Source organism: Tupaia chinensis, unplaced genomic scaffold (assembly GCF_000334495.1).
Source record: "Tupaia chinensis unplaced genomic scaffold, TupChi_1.0 Scaffold000360_1, whole genome shotgun sequence".
NCBI classification, from domain to species: domain Eukaryota; kingdom Metazoa; phylum Chordata; class Mammalia; order Scandentia; family Tupaiidae; genus Tupaia; species Tupaia belangeri.
The window spans coordinates 1062161-1075543 of NW_006159856.1; the positions used below are offsets into that span (position 1 = coordinate 1062161).

Below are 13383 nucleotides of genomic sequence, written 5' to 3' on the forward strand. Positions count from 1 at the left end.
GAGGGGCGGGCCAGGGTCTCGGAGCTGGCCCCGGGGGCAGGGGTCGGGCTGATGGGGGCGCTTTTTGTTCGCAGAAGGTGTCCGGCGTTGACACTCGCAGCGCTAGGCCGTTGGTCAGCGTGGGCGCCCTCCAGGAGAGTCTGGCCGCGGTCTGGGCCTTGGCAGGTGGAGGCGCGGGTGGGCTGGGTGAAGAGACCCCGCCCGGTGGGCTGTCGGCGCGCGCCGCGCCCTCCGCAGAGGATGTTCCCCTCACCCCCAGGATAGAGACCGGTAGTCCTTGAAGCCGTGGGACACTAGGACATGTAGAAGTGCACGGACCCTGGCAACTGAATGGCTGGTTTAGTCCCACTCACGAATGGTGGTTTAAAATCTCAGCATTTAAAAAAATGCTGGTTTTGAGTTCTTACAAAAAGAAAATTGATGAGAACCCATTTCAGCCCCAGTCTCTTCTCCATGTGCCCAGGACGGGGTTTGACACTCAAGTTGAAACTTATTATCAAACCGATGTTCTGACTTTGGTCATTTGTAGGTAGATAATTGATGTGTAAAGTTCTTCAGTACTGCCAGCTCTCCCAGGCCTTAACTCTCAAATGAGTTAAATATTAAGATCACATAGATATTATACTGATTCTATTTTAGGTATTTTTGATAAGATTATCAACATGAAGAATAAGCTTGGAGCCACCCCATTTATGAATTTGGGACTAGATTTTTTTACTTTCCCAAATGTTTTAAATGTCCTAGTTACATATCTTACTGTGATGAGAGCAACATTAAAAAAACACAACTCCAAACAATAACATGAAACAAGTCCTGTGAGTACAGTCCTTTCCTGTGTACTTTGCGTGTGCTCTTATTTCCCACAACTCATGATAGTTCAACTCTAAACTGCCGACTGTAAGTGAAGAGGACTCATGCCTTAAGCACGACTACTTTGAGTCATTTCCTTTTCTTTCCTTCCATTTTCTCAGCCACCCAGCAGTTTACAGTTTGGGCTGATGGTTAGTAGAGTGAGAACTTATTATATACATGGTTGTTAGCTTGTGTAAGTTTTATGTGAAGAATTCCAATCTAGTCAGTACAGAAATCCACACTTCTTCCTGCATTACTACCAATAGTCTGGCTCTAGATTCCAATGATGAATATTCCTTTTTTAAACTTTTGATATTTAAGTTTATGAATTTTGAAGAGTGGTGGGACAAGGTACCCTTTTGATTGCACATGTATATTCATATGTAAGACAAAAATTAATGTTACTTGAAATTTGTGTGATTCATAGAGCAAAACAAAAAGATAAACAGGCTGTAATTGTGGCTACTAGGTTTGTTTATTTTTAGATTTTTTTGCTATAGGCCTGTGTGCTCACTGGAGAGCCATAGAGGAAAAGTGATAAATCACTCCTTGGGTGATGGCCACGCAGCAATCCCTTTTCCATTTTCCTCTCAGGATTTTGGCCATGCTGAAACACTTGCCCAGGGTGTTTTTCAAGCCACTAGGTCCAGGACTCCAACCACAGAGTTAGTCAATTGGGATCTAGTGCCTTAACTACTACGCCACCTGTTGGCCCCCACCTGTTTATTGTTTTTATGTAATCAATTTATACAGGGCCTGCTGAAAAGTTAGGAATCAAATGAAAAGTAAGTCGGAATTGCAGAGGAAATCAGGAATTAGACCTTGAGGAAGAGTGGTGGGTCTGTCTTTCCACTTCTGTAAGTGGTCAAACTTTAGAAGGCTTACTCGCATGGTAGAATGTGAGCTCATTAGTTTCTTCCTTTTTTACAGTGTAAAACATGTAAAAGTAGGTGAAAGCCCAGCTGCATTGGTGTGTGCTGCTAAGATTCTGTCCTCCGCCCAGATTTGATTACTGGTCCAATCTAAAGATAGTAGCATGTGCCTCTGATACCAGTGACTTCAGGAGACTGAGGCAGGATTATAATGAAATCCTGTCTTAAAAAAAAATAGTAGGTGGAATTAGACTTAACTAAGAAGTACAGGTAAAAGGATAGAAAATAGTGTTATAAAATATGTGGTATAGGGATCAGCAGATGGCATAATAGTTACGTTGCTGGACTCCCATTTAGTTAACTGTTGTTCAAGTCCCAGACCTGGTGACTTAAAACTCATACTGGTGCGTGCCCAAAATCCCAGAGGAGAATGGAGAAGGGATTGCAGCATGGCTATACCCCCTACCAGCGGGGGTGGGGTGGGGTGGGGTGATTTTATTTTTCACTTTCTGTCTCTCTGACCAGTGCACATCCCCTATAGCAAAAATCCCTCTCTTAAAAAAAATGTGTCATGTGAATTGTAAGTTTTTTTAATTTAATGTAATTTTTTTTTTTTTTGAGAGAAGTTTTTGCTTTAGGGTATGTGCGCTCGCCAGAAAGAGAGAGACCAGAGACAGAAAGTGAGAAATCACCCCCCGGGGAGGATGGCCATGCCGCAATCCCTTCTCCTCCATTCTCCTCTCAGGTTTTGGGCCTGGCACGCAATGCGCCTGGCATGAGTTTAAGCCACTCGGTCTGGGACTTGAACTGTAGTCAACTACATGGGAGTCCAGTGATATAGCCATAGCCATTACGCTTATTGCTGGTCCCTCCAATTGTAGGTATTTGTGAACAAACAAATTATGGATGTGCTAAACTGCTGATGTGTACAATCCAAATTTATTTTGCTCTGTCCTTTATTTCTTTTTATTGAGAGGTTTTGTAATAGGCACGTGAGCTTGCCAGAAAGAGACAGAAAGCGAGAAATCACCCCCCAGGAGGGATGGCCACACTGCAATCCCTTCTCCTCCATTATCCTCTTAGGATCTTGGGCATGCACACACACGTGCCCAGCATGACTTTAAGCCACTGGATCCAGGACTTGAACCACGGTCAGCTACCTAGGAGTCCAGTGACATAGCCATTACGCCAACTGTTGGTCCCTGCTCTTTCATTTTTTAAAAAATTATTTAACTTTATTTATTTTAATTTGACCAAAGAGGGACACAGTGAAAGAGAGGGGGGGGGGAAAGGGAGAAAACAAGCTACCAGGGCCAGGACTCGAACCACAGTCAACCATGTGGGAGTCCAGCACCCTTAACCACCATGCCACCTGCCAGCCTCTCTGCTCTGTCCTTTTTATTCCGGGCAAATAACCTTTCTTTTCCTTCTTTAGACATTTTTTGGTACAGGGAGCCTGCGCTTTGCCAGAGAGAGATGGAAAGCGAGAAATCACCCCCCGGGGGGATGGCCATGCTGCAGTTCCTTCTCTTCTTGGTATTTTGGGTACGCACATACATGTGCCTGGTGTGAGTTTTAAGCCTCCGGGTCCAGGACTTGAACCATGGTGGACTGCATGGGAGTCCTGCAGCATAACCATTATGCCATTTGCTGGTCCCCAGTGTTTCTAAAGTATTAAGTCATCTGGAAAGTCATGATGTGTTTTTCTGTGCAAAAATGCATCATGACTTTCCTGGCGACCCAATAACAGCTTTAATTAATCAATAGGAATTGAAGACGTAAAGCTTTATGCTCAAATATTCTGATATAGAGGTTTTGGTTCTTTTTGTGGATTGCTCATGGGCATAGCTTGGTCTCCTGAAATTCTTTTGCCTGACTGTGGTGAACGTATTCTTGTTATCAAATACAGGAGAGCAAAATATATGGTACCCTTTCCAGATTCCAGACCTCTGTGAGGCCTTGTTGGGTGTGGATCACCATTTATTCTCTTTCTGAGCATAGTATACAGCCCTTTAACAGCCACATGTGACCTTTTTTCCTGTGGATGAGCTCTTAGTAGTAGGACTCTGTCATGGCCTCAGCTCTTTTGGTACCTTCTCATGGCAGGCACTCAGTAAAGACTGAATAGTGGATATATGGTTTAGGGGAAACTAACACACTATTTTAATGCCAACACCTGGCCTATTTGCCTCTTTTTTGTGAGTCAGGAATTGGGAGCAGAAAAGGGACCCTCTAGGGAAGAAGCTGAGTATGGAAAGGGCTAGTCACTCTACTTTAATTGAGCCAAGACTGCCAAATAGGGCGATTTCCTTTGCATAGCATAGCTAACTAAATGATAAATGGAAAGTAGCGGTTGACTACATGTGAGTCCAGTGACATAGCCATTATGCCAACTGCTGGTCCCTGATAATTTTTTTTTGCTATAGGGCACATGTGCTCACTAGAAAGACAGAGACAGAGATAGAAAGCGAGAAATCACCCCCAGGGGGGATGGCCACGCCGCAATCCCTTTTTCTCCATTCTCCTCTCAGGATCTTGGGCACGCACGGGCATGCGCTCTCCTGAGTTTAAGCCACTTGGTCCAGGACTCTAACTGTGGTCGGCTACATGGGAGTTCAGCAACATAGCCATTATGCTAACTGCTGGTCCCAAATTAGTTTGTTCTTGAATCTGCCTTCTGAAAAACAAATGGCCGTGGATGAATTTTCAAAGCATCTTAATTTCTGTAATATTAATGGTTTCAACAAAGTATACAAGGATAGAAATTGCGAAGTGTTTGTTGAGCTGAAAGATGGGCTATAGCTTAAAAACCCTAGTAGTGAGACCACCCTAATAAGTGTGTAGAAAACTGTTGTCTTTGTTGAAAGAGTTGGAAACTCAATTTTGTGTTTGTGCGTGCACACATGGTGTTATTTTAGATAAGATCTTGCTATGTTCAGTCCTTCTGCCTCAACCTCTTTATTATAGCTGAGACTATAGATACATGCCTCTGCCCAGATTTTTTTTTTTTTGAGGGTGGGCTGGAAATCAAATTGGGTCTCTTACATGACTTGAGCCTGCTGAGCATCAATATCCAACTGGGTTAGAAGCTCTTTTTTTTTTAAAAAAAAATTTTGCTATAGCACTTGTATGCTTGTATACGAGTCGACAGAGATGGGGTAGGAGGTGGCAGTGAAAAAGCACCCCTAGGGGAGATGACCACACTGCAATCCCATCTTCATTTTCCTCTAGAGATTTTGGGCATGCATGGATATGTGCCCAGTTTGTTTTTCAAGCTGCTGGATCTGGGATTTGAACCATACAGTTGTCCACGTGGGATCCAGCCACCTTAACCTCTACTCTTATTAACTGGCCCTCTGACTCCAATTTTACTGCCTTCAGTCAGTTCATCTTGCACAAGCTCTTGCCCTGTCCTCTTCTACAGGTTGTGAATTTTTCAAAGTGAAGGTCCTCTGACTTGTCCTTAGTGCCCATGTGTGTGGAAGGCACTCATTTAACAAGTGAAGATAGGCTTTGGGTATTCTGTTTTCATAAAGATTTTTATTTCATAAAAATGTGAATTCTGGGGCCATCAGGTGGTGCGGTAGTTAAGATATTGAATTCCCGCATGGCTGACCATGTTTGAGTGTCTAATCTGGTGGCTTACTTTCTTACTTTCTCTCTTGTGAGTGCACATACCCTATAGCAAATTAAAAAAAAAATAAATAAAATAATTCTTTAAAAAACAGTGTTAATTCCAGCCTGACCCTGTTAAGCAAGGACATATGACCAACTAAGGTTTGAATACTGGTCCCAGAGGCTTGAGGGCATGCTGGGTGCATGTGTGTGCCCAGGGATGCAGAGGTGGAGGAGAAGGGATTGTAGCATGACCATGCCCCATTGGATGTGTGTTTGTGTGTTTTTGTTCTCTCTGATGAGCACACATGACCTCTGGCGATAAAATAAAGTGTGAATTCTTAGATGTTTTATTAAAATATGTTAGGACTACGAGGCTTCTATATTGCTTCTCCCCAAAAGATTTGAAGCAGTTGCCATCTGTGTACAGCTTTTCTGTGTACAACTTTGAGCAGTGAGTTGTCTGTATATCATCTCACTAAATCCTTACAGTAAGAAATTGAGTCTTGAAGATGGGTAACTGGGGGACCAGTAGTTGGTGTAATGGTTACATTGCTGGACTTCCACATAGTAGACCACGGTTCGAGTCCCAGATCTGGCAACTTAAAACTCACACCAGGTGCCTGTGTGTGCCCAAAATACCTAGAGGAGAATGGAGAAAAGATTCTAGTATGGCCATCTCGTTTGGGGGTGGTGGTGATTTCTCACTTTATGTCTTTCTGTCTCTCCAGTGAGCACATGTGACACATAGCAAAAAAAAAATAAATAAATAAAATAAAATCCCTCTTAAAAAAAAGGGTAACTGGCTAAAAGTTACAAGGCTATGGAATTAGAACTGTGAGGTTTGACCTCTTATACTCTGGATACTTACAGTTCTTTCAGGAAATTTTTTTTGAAGAATTATTTAATTTTTTTTTTTTTTGAGAGGTTTTTGCTGTAGGGCACATGCGTTCGCCAGAAAGACAAAGAGCAGCAGAAAGTGAGAAATCACCCCTCAGAAGGATGGCCATACCGCAATCCCTTCTCCTCCATTCTCCTCTTGGGATCCTGGGCATGCACTCACACATGCCTGGCGTGAGTTGAAGCCACTGGTTCCAGGACTCTAATCACGGTTGACTACATGGGAGTCTAGTGACATAGCCATTATGCTAACTGTTGGTCCCTTTAATTTTATTTATTCATTTAATCATTTTAATTTGACCAAAGAAAGACAGATACACAGAGAGAAGGAAAGTGAGAAAGCAAACCACCAGGTCTGAGACTCAAACCATGGTTGGTCATGTGGGAGTGTCTAGCACCTTAACCACCACGCCACCTGCTGGCCGGCCCATCAGGGAATTTTTAAAACTTTTTATTTTTAAAAGAAGGAAAGAGAAATTACTTCCCTTGGGGGATGGCTTCGTCACAATCCCCTCTTCTCCACTTTCTTCCTGAGACTTAGGGCATGAACACAAACACACCCAGCATGATTTCTTAAGCTGCTGGGCCTGGGACTTGAACCACAGAAGATCATTTGGGAGTCCGGTACCTTAACTACCATGCCACCTCTGGCTATAACTTTTTTCTTATTTTTAATTTTTTTTGAGAGTTTTGTTTTATTTTTTGCTATAAGGGTGCGTGCGCTCCCCAGAAAGACAGAGAGAGACATAGAGATAGAAAGTGAGAAATCACCCCCCAGGGGTGATGGCCACGCTGCAATCCCTTCTCCTCCATTCTCCTCTTGGGATCTTGAGCATGCACGCACACACGCCCGGCGTGAGTTTAAGCCACGGGGTCTGGGACGCGAACCGCGGTTGACTACGTGGGAGTCCAGCGACATAGCCATTACACTAACTTCTGGTCCCTCTTTTTTTGTAGAGAGACTTGCTGTAGGGTATGTGCACTCACCAGAGAGACAGATGGAAAGTGAGAAATCACCCTGTGGAGGGATAGCTACACCACAATCCCTTCTCCTCCAGTCTCCACTCAAGACTTTTGGCATACATGCACTTGTGCCTGGCGTGAGTTTTAAGCTGCTGGGTCTGGAACTTAAACCACGGTCGACTATGTGGGAGTCCAGCAACGTAACCAACATATGCCATCTGCTGTTTCCTTCCCCTCCTTTTTTTAAAAAAAAGTTTTTCCCATATCTCCATAGGAGATATGCACTCACTGGAGAGAAACATGAAGAGGCAGTGAGAGAGAAAGTGAAAAATTGCTCCCCAGGGAGGATGGCCATACTGCAGTGTCTTCTGTTCCATTTTCCTCATGGGATTTTAAGCACATAAAATGTGCACATGTGCCTGGTGATGTTCAAACCACCAGGTCTGGGACTTGAACTGTGGCCAGCCATGTGGAAGACCAGCACCATAAACCACCATATTACCTGCTGGCCCTAACATACAATTTTCTACACATGGGTGGAAGGGTGGATCATTGTATTTTCAGTCAGTATAACAGTATACTTCAGCCCATCATTTTTTCATTCACTCAGCAAATAAGTATGAGTGCAGAGCCAGTGATAAACCAAGTCTCATGTCTTTGAGCTCATGGAGTTTATAGATCTCTCAGGGAGTGAAACAGGGGAGAGACAGTGGACAAAAGATCTTATTTTTCAAAAACCTGTAAAATAGTCTTGCCAAAAAACAGCAAGCCTTCATCTGACCAAGTGTCTGTGTTGAGCAATCAATTTACAGGAAATACAGGGGGAAAGGAATGTGCTAAACTGCACCACAGGGTTGCCATTGGCAAACTCAGAACATGGGAAACTATAAGACCAATAAGCTATTCTCTTCAAGGAAAGCAAGAAGGGATGCTGTGGATAACAAAAATTGGAGGCACATTAACGAATTGTAATATGTGGGGCTTATTTGCGTCTAGTTAGTTAGAGACATGACCTCATGATATTTGAGACAACTAGAGTTTGTAATATTGACTACATTTGTTATTATTTAATTGCCAGAAGGCGTGTGTACCCTCCAGAGAGGAGGAGAGGAAAAAGCACCCTGAATGAGGTGTGGTCATGCTGCAATCCCATTTCCTTTTCTTTACTCTGTCAAGATTTTGGGCATGCACCCACGCATATTCAGTGTGTTTTTTCAAGCCACTGGGGCAAGTACCTGAACTGTGTTTTGACCATAAGGGTTTCAGCTCCCTTAACCAGACCAGCCTGTTATTTTTAAGCTTATTTTTTTCATGAGTGAGAGAGAGAGAGAGAACACCTCCTATAGGGTCCTGATGTTTCAGTCCATTCCAACTTCGTCTAGCCCCAGATGGATGTGCTCGGAGTGATCTCTGGAAGTGAATCTAGAACCTTCCCCATGTGGGTCAATCTCATAATGCATCACATTTTATGAATGTACCACCATGTGGCTCCAAGGGATTAATTTTTTTTTAATTGCCAGAGGATATGTGAACTTGCCAGAGAGAGACAGAGGGAGAGGGAGAAAGTATCCCCTGATAAGGTGTGGTCGCATTGCAATCCCTTCTCCATTTCCTCATCCTGTCAGGACTTTGGGCACGTGTGCCAGCATATTCATGCCACTAGGGCCAGGATTCAATCCATGTGGTTGGCCCTGTGTGACCTAGCTCTCTTAACCACTAGGCCATAGAACTGGCCTTCTCTCCACCCGTATATATATCCATAATTTCCCATAACAAAAAACAAATCATGAAAGAAAAGATCTCTGCACATTTAGGAGGGAAGTTATTTGTGACAGTGCCAGGAAAGATTTCCTTGTCATTGATGCTGTAGCAGAGAGCAGAAGGGAGCTGGAGTGTTAGTTTGGTAGAGACTACCACACCACTGGCTAGCCCCCTTGTTCTGCCTTTGGTGGAGTCCTAGGTGGCCTCTTGGGACTGAGCATAATGCCAGAGTGTGAAGGCATACACTGGGAATTTGAGGGAGCTGCTGGTTCCTCAAGCTGTCCCCTGCTCTTAACTGTACCTTCTTTGTGGGTCGTCCTTGTTTCATAGGAGCTGTTATTGCTTCTCTTGGTATCTACCGACTGTTTCTACTCCCTACTGTCACCCAGAGATCTTGGAGCTGGTTCCTCAGAGCTGCCCTGATCCTTGCTCTTTCACAACACTCTCCTCTTTCTAAATGTGAGTTTCCCTCACGGGAATGTTGTAGCATAAACCTAGTTGGAAGTTCTATGTCTTATTTTCAGGTATGTGCAATTTCTTGATACATTATTGCAAAATAAAAAGCTTAATTATTATTTTTAATAACTTTGTAATCATAGGGACCAGCAGATGGCTTAGTGGTTGTTACATGGTTACATCGCTGGACTCTCCCAAGTGGCTGACAGGTTCACATCCTAGAGTTGGAGTCTTTAAAATCATGCCAGGTGTGTGTGCATATGTGCCCAAGATTCCGGGAGGAGAATGGAGGAGAAGGGATTGTAGTGTGGCCATATCCCCTGAGGGGTAATTTCTCACTTTTCCCCCTCTTATTGTATCTGTGTCTCTCTCTCTTGCCCGGGAGAGCACACAGTGCCCTAAGGCAAAAACCCCCCCCAAAAACAACAACAAAAACCTCTAAAAAGTAATAGTTTTGTAATCATAAGATATATTTTATGGGACCAGCAGTTAGTGTAATGGCTATGTTGCTGGACTGCCATGTAGTCAACTGCGGTTCGAGTCCTGGACCCGGTGGCTTAAACTCACGCTGGGCACGTGTGCGTGCGTGCCCAGGATCCCGAGAGGAGAATGGAGGAGAAGGGATTGCGGCATGGCCATCCCCCCTGGGGGGTGATTTCTCGGTTTCTGTCTCTCTGTCTCTCTCTTTCTGGTGAATGCACGCAGCCTATGGCAAAAACCTCCCCCCCCAAAAAAATATATATATATACATTTTATGAAAAATTGGTAAAATACAGAAAAGTAGAAGGATACTTATAAGTATACTCTCACCAACTGAAATGTTTAGGTATACAAAAGGACTTAAAAAAGTTTGTAGAAAAATAGAATTAAAGGGGCTAGCCAGTGGCATGGTGTATTAGGCTGGATCCCACATGGCCGACTGTGCAATTTGGATCCCAGATCTGGTAGCTTGAAAGATGTGCTGGGTGTGCCTGTGTGCACGCTCCAACTCTCAAGAGGAAAATGAAGGAGAAGGGATTGCAGCATGGCCACATCCCTAGGAGATACTTTCTCACTTTCTGTCTGTCCCTGTTTCTGTTTGTCTCTGGTGAGTGTTCATGCCCTATGACAAAAGGGGGGGGGAAGAAAAATAGAATTTAAGTAAAAGTTTATTTTGGCACAAAAAGTTTTTCTTTTAATTATTTTATTCAACTGTATTTATTAACATTTTTTAATTTGACCAGAGAAAGAGAGAAAGTGAGAAAGCAAGCCACCAGGTCTGGGATTCAAACTGCAGTTTGCCATGTGTGAATGCAACACCCTTAACCACCTGCTGACCCTGTGAAAAGTTTTTTCAAAATCTATGCATTGGGGGCCAGCAGGTGGCATGGTGGTTAAGTAACTGGACTCCCACATGGTTGACGTGGTTCAGTCCTGGACCTGGTGGCTTGAAAATCACTCTGAGCACGTTTGTGTCCATTCTGAAAATTCCAAGAGGAGGATGGAGAAGAGACTGCAGCATGGCCATCTTTTCCTCCCTCTTCCCCCCTCCCGCCGGTGATTTCTCACTTTCCCTCTCACAGTCTCTGCCCTATTGCAAAAACCAAACAAACAAACAAAAAACTCAAATCTAAGGACAGTTTTATTTTTTAGATTTTTTATTAGAGGAATTTTTGCTACAGGATTCATGCACTTTCCAGGGACAAACAGAGAGACCGAACGTGAGAAATCACCCCCTGAGGAGGGATGGTCACGCGGCAATCTTTTCTCCTCCATTCTGCTCTTGGGATTTTGGACATGCTTACACATGTGCCCTGTGTGAGTTTTAAGCTGCTGGGTTTGAGGCTCAAACAGCAGCCGATTATGTGAGAGTCCAGTGATGTAACCATTATGCTGTCTGCTGGTCCCTAGATTTTTTGCCATGGGGCTTATGCACTCATCAGAGAGAGACAAAGGAGAAGTGAGAAATCATCCCCCGGGGGGGATGGCCATGCCACAGTCCCTTCTATATTCTCCTCTCAGGACTTTGTATGTGGGTGCACACATGCCCCATGTGATTATCAGGCCACCTAGTCTAGGAGTTGATGCACAAAGTTGGCCATGTTGGATCCAGCACCTTAACCACTGTGCCACTTGCTGTTCTGTATTTTTTTTTTTTTAAGTTTTTTTTTTTTTTTGGCCATAGAGCATAGTGCTTGCTGGAGAGAGAGAGAGAGAGACAGACAGACAGATGGGGAAAGTGAGAAATCAAACTCCAGAAGATGGCCATGCTGCAATTCTTTCTCCTCCATTCTCTTCCAGGGATTTTGGGCACGTATACACACGTGCCTGGTAGGATTTTCAAACCACCAGGTCCAGGAATCAAACCATGGTCGGCCATGTGGGAGCCCAGTGCCTTAATGACCATGACACCTGCTGTTCCCCCCGCCCCCAGTGTTTTTATACTGTATATTTTCTATGAACTCTTTGAGGATCCCTTGTATTTCCATTTATCAAGCTAGAACATGTACACTGAGGACAGTTTGCTCATAATCAAAGGTTAAGTACTCTGTTTCATTCTGTCTCTGCTCTGCCAAGGCAGACTCTTTGTTCTTCCAGCTATATCTTCTGGTACTTATCTCTACTTAAATATAAACAAACAAACAGAAACTTGTTTATTTTGTGGACTTTAGAACTTACAAATTTTGTGTATTATATATTAAGTTCTCTCTGTGGAAGGTGGACATTTGGTGTCATGTATTCCCTTCCCATCCTCACTTCTTTGTCTCCTGTTTCACTTCCCCACTTCTTCTCACCATTCCCAATATTGTGGTGGTTTGGTTTTCTATACTAGAACTTAGTGGCTGAAAATATATCATTTATATGATTGCAGTTTTGTAATTTAGACATGGTGTCAAATTGATGTAGCATCAACTTGTTTCATTCATGTGACCGGATTGTTAATACTGGCACTTTCTGGGAATTCAATAGGAACTGTTAGCCAATGGCTTTGTTTTTCCTTATGGGTTGTCCAATGAGACTGCTTCCTTGCAGCATGGTGACTCCATGAAGGAGGAAGTAAAATCTTCCAGTGCTTTTAAAAAGGCTAGGATGGACTGGGAACCAACAGTTAGTGTAATGGCTATGTTGCTGGACTCCCACGTAGTCGACCGTGGTTCGCGTCCCGGACCCGGTGGCTTAAAACTCACGCTGGGTGCGTGTGCGTGCGTGCGTGCCCAAGATCCTGAGAGGAGAATGGAGGAGAAGGGATTGCGGTGTGACCATCCCCCCTGGGGGGTGATTTCTCGCTTTCTGTCTCTATGTCTCTCTCTGTCTCTCTGGTGAGTGCACGTGCCCTATAGCGAAAACCTCTCCAAAAAAAAAAAAAAAAGGCTAGGATGGGGGCCAACAGATGGCATGATGGTTGGGGCACTGGACTCCCACATGGCTAACTGTGGTTTGAGTCCTGGACCTGGTGGCTTGCTTTCTCATTTTTCTCTTTCTGCCTCTCTCTGGTGAGCACACATGCTCTATAGCAAATTTAAAAACAATGATAATAAATAAAATTAATTATTTGAAAAAATAAAAAACAAACAAACAAACAAAAGACTAGGGTGAGGGCCAGTAGGTAGTGTGATGGTTAAGGTGCTGAATCCTACATGGCTGACCTCCCCTGTTTGAGTCCTGAACCTGGCAGTGTGAAAAACATGCCAAGTGCATGTGCATGTATGTCCGAAATCCTGAGAGGAGGTAAGGGATTGTGGCATGGCTATTCACTTTCCCTTTCTCTGGTGAGCTCATGTAGCCTATGGCAAAAATTAAAGGAAAAAAAAAGAAGGCTAGGATGAGAATTGCCATGGTTTCACTTTTGCCATATTCTGTTGGTGAAAGTAGCCAGAAGCTTAGGCCAAATTCAAGGGAGTGGAAAATAGACTTCATATCTTGGTAGGCAAAGTAATAAAGAATTGTTGACTATTTTAAATCTGCTATACTTTTAAAAAAAAAA

The 13383-nt window shown here is 43.7% G+C and overlaps 1 protein-coding gene across 6 annotated transcripts in view; it reads left to right on the top strand.

Annotated features, from left to right (window-relative positions):
• NSD2 (nuclear receptor binding SET domain protein 2) overlaps positions 1-13383 on the top strand; it is a 150871-nt gene that overhangs the window by 350 nt on the left and 137138 nt on the right. For 4 of the 6 annotated variants that reach the window (XM_027773583.1, XM_014589500.2, XM_014589499.2 and 1 more), the window contains exons 2-3: positions 9294-9422; positions 9563-9667. The gene's annotated coding sequence lies outside the window, so the exon portion shown is untranslated. Of the gene's footprint in view, positions 1-9293; positions 9423-9562; positions 9668-13383 lie in introns of those variants that run through there. The other 2 variants (XM_014589501.2, XM_006152903.2) reach the window with 1 other exon arrangement.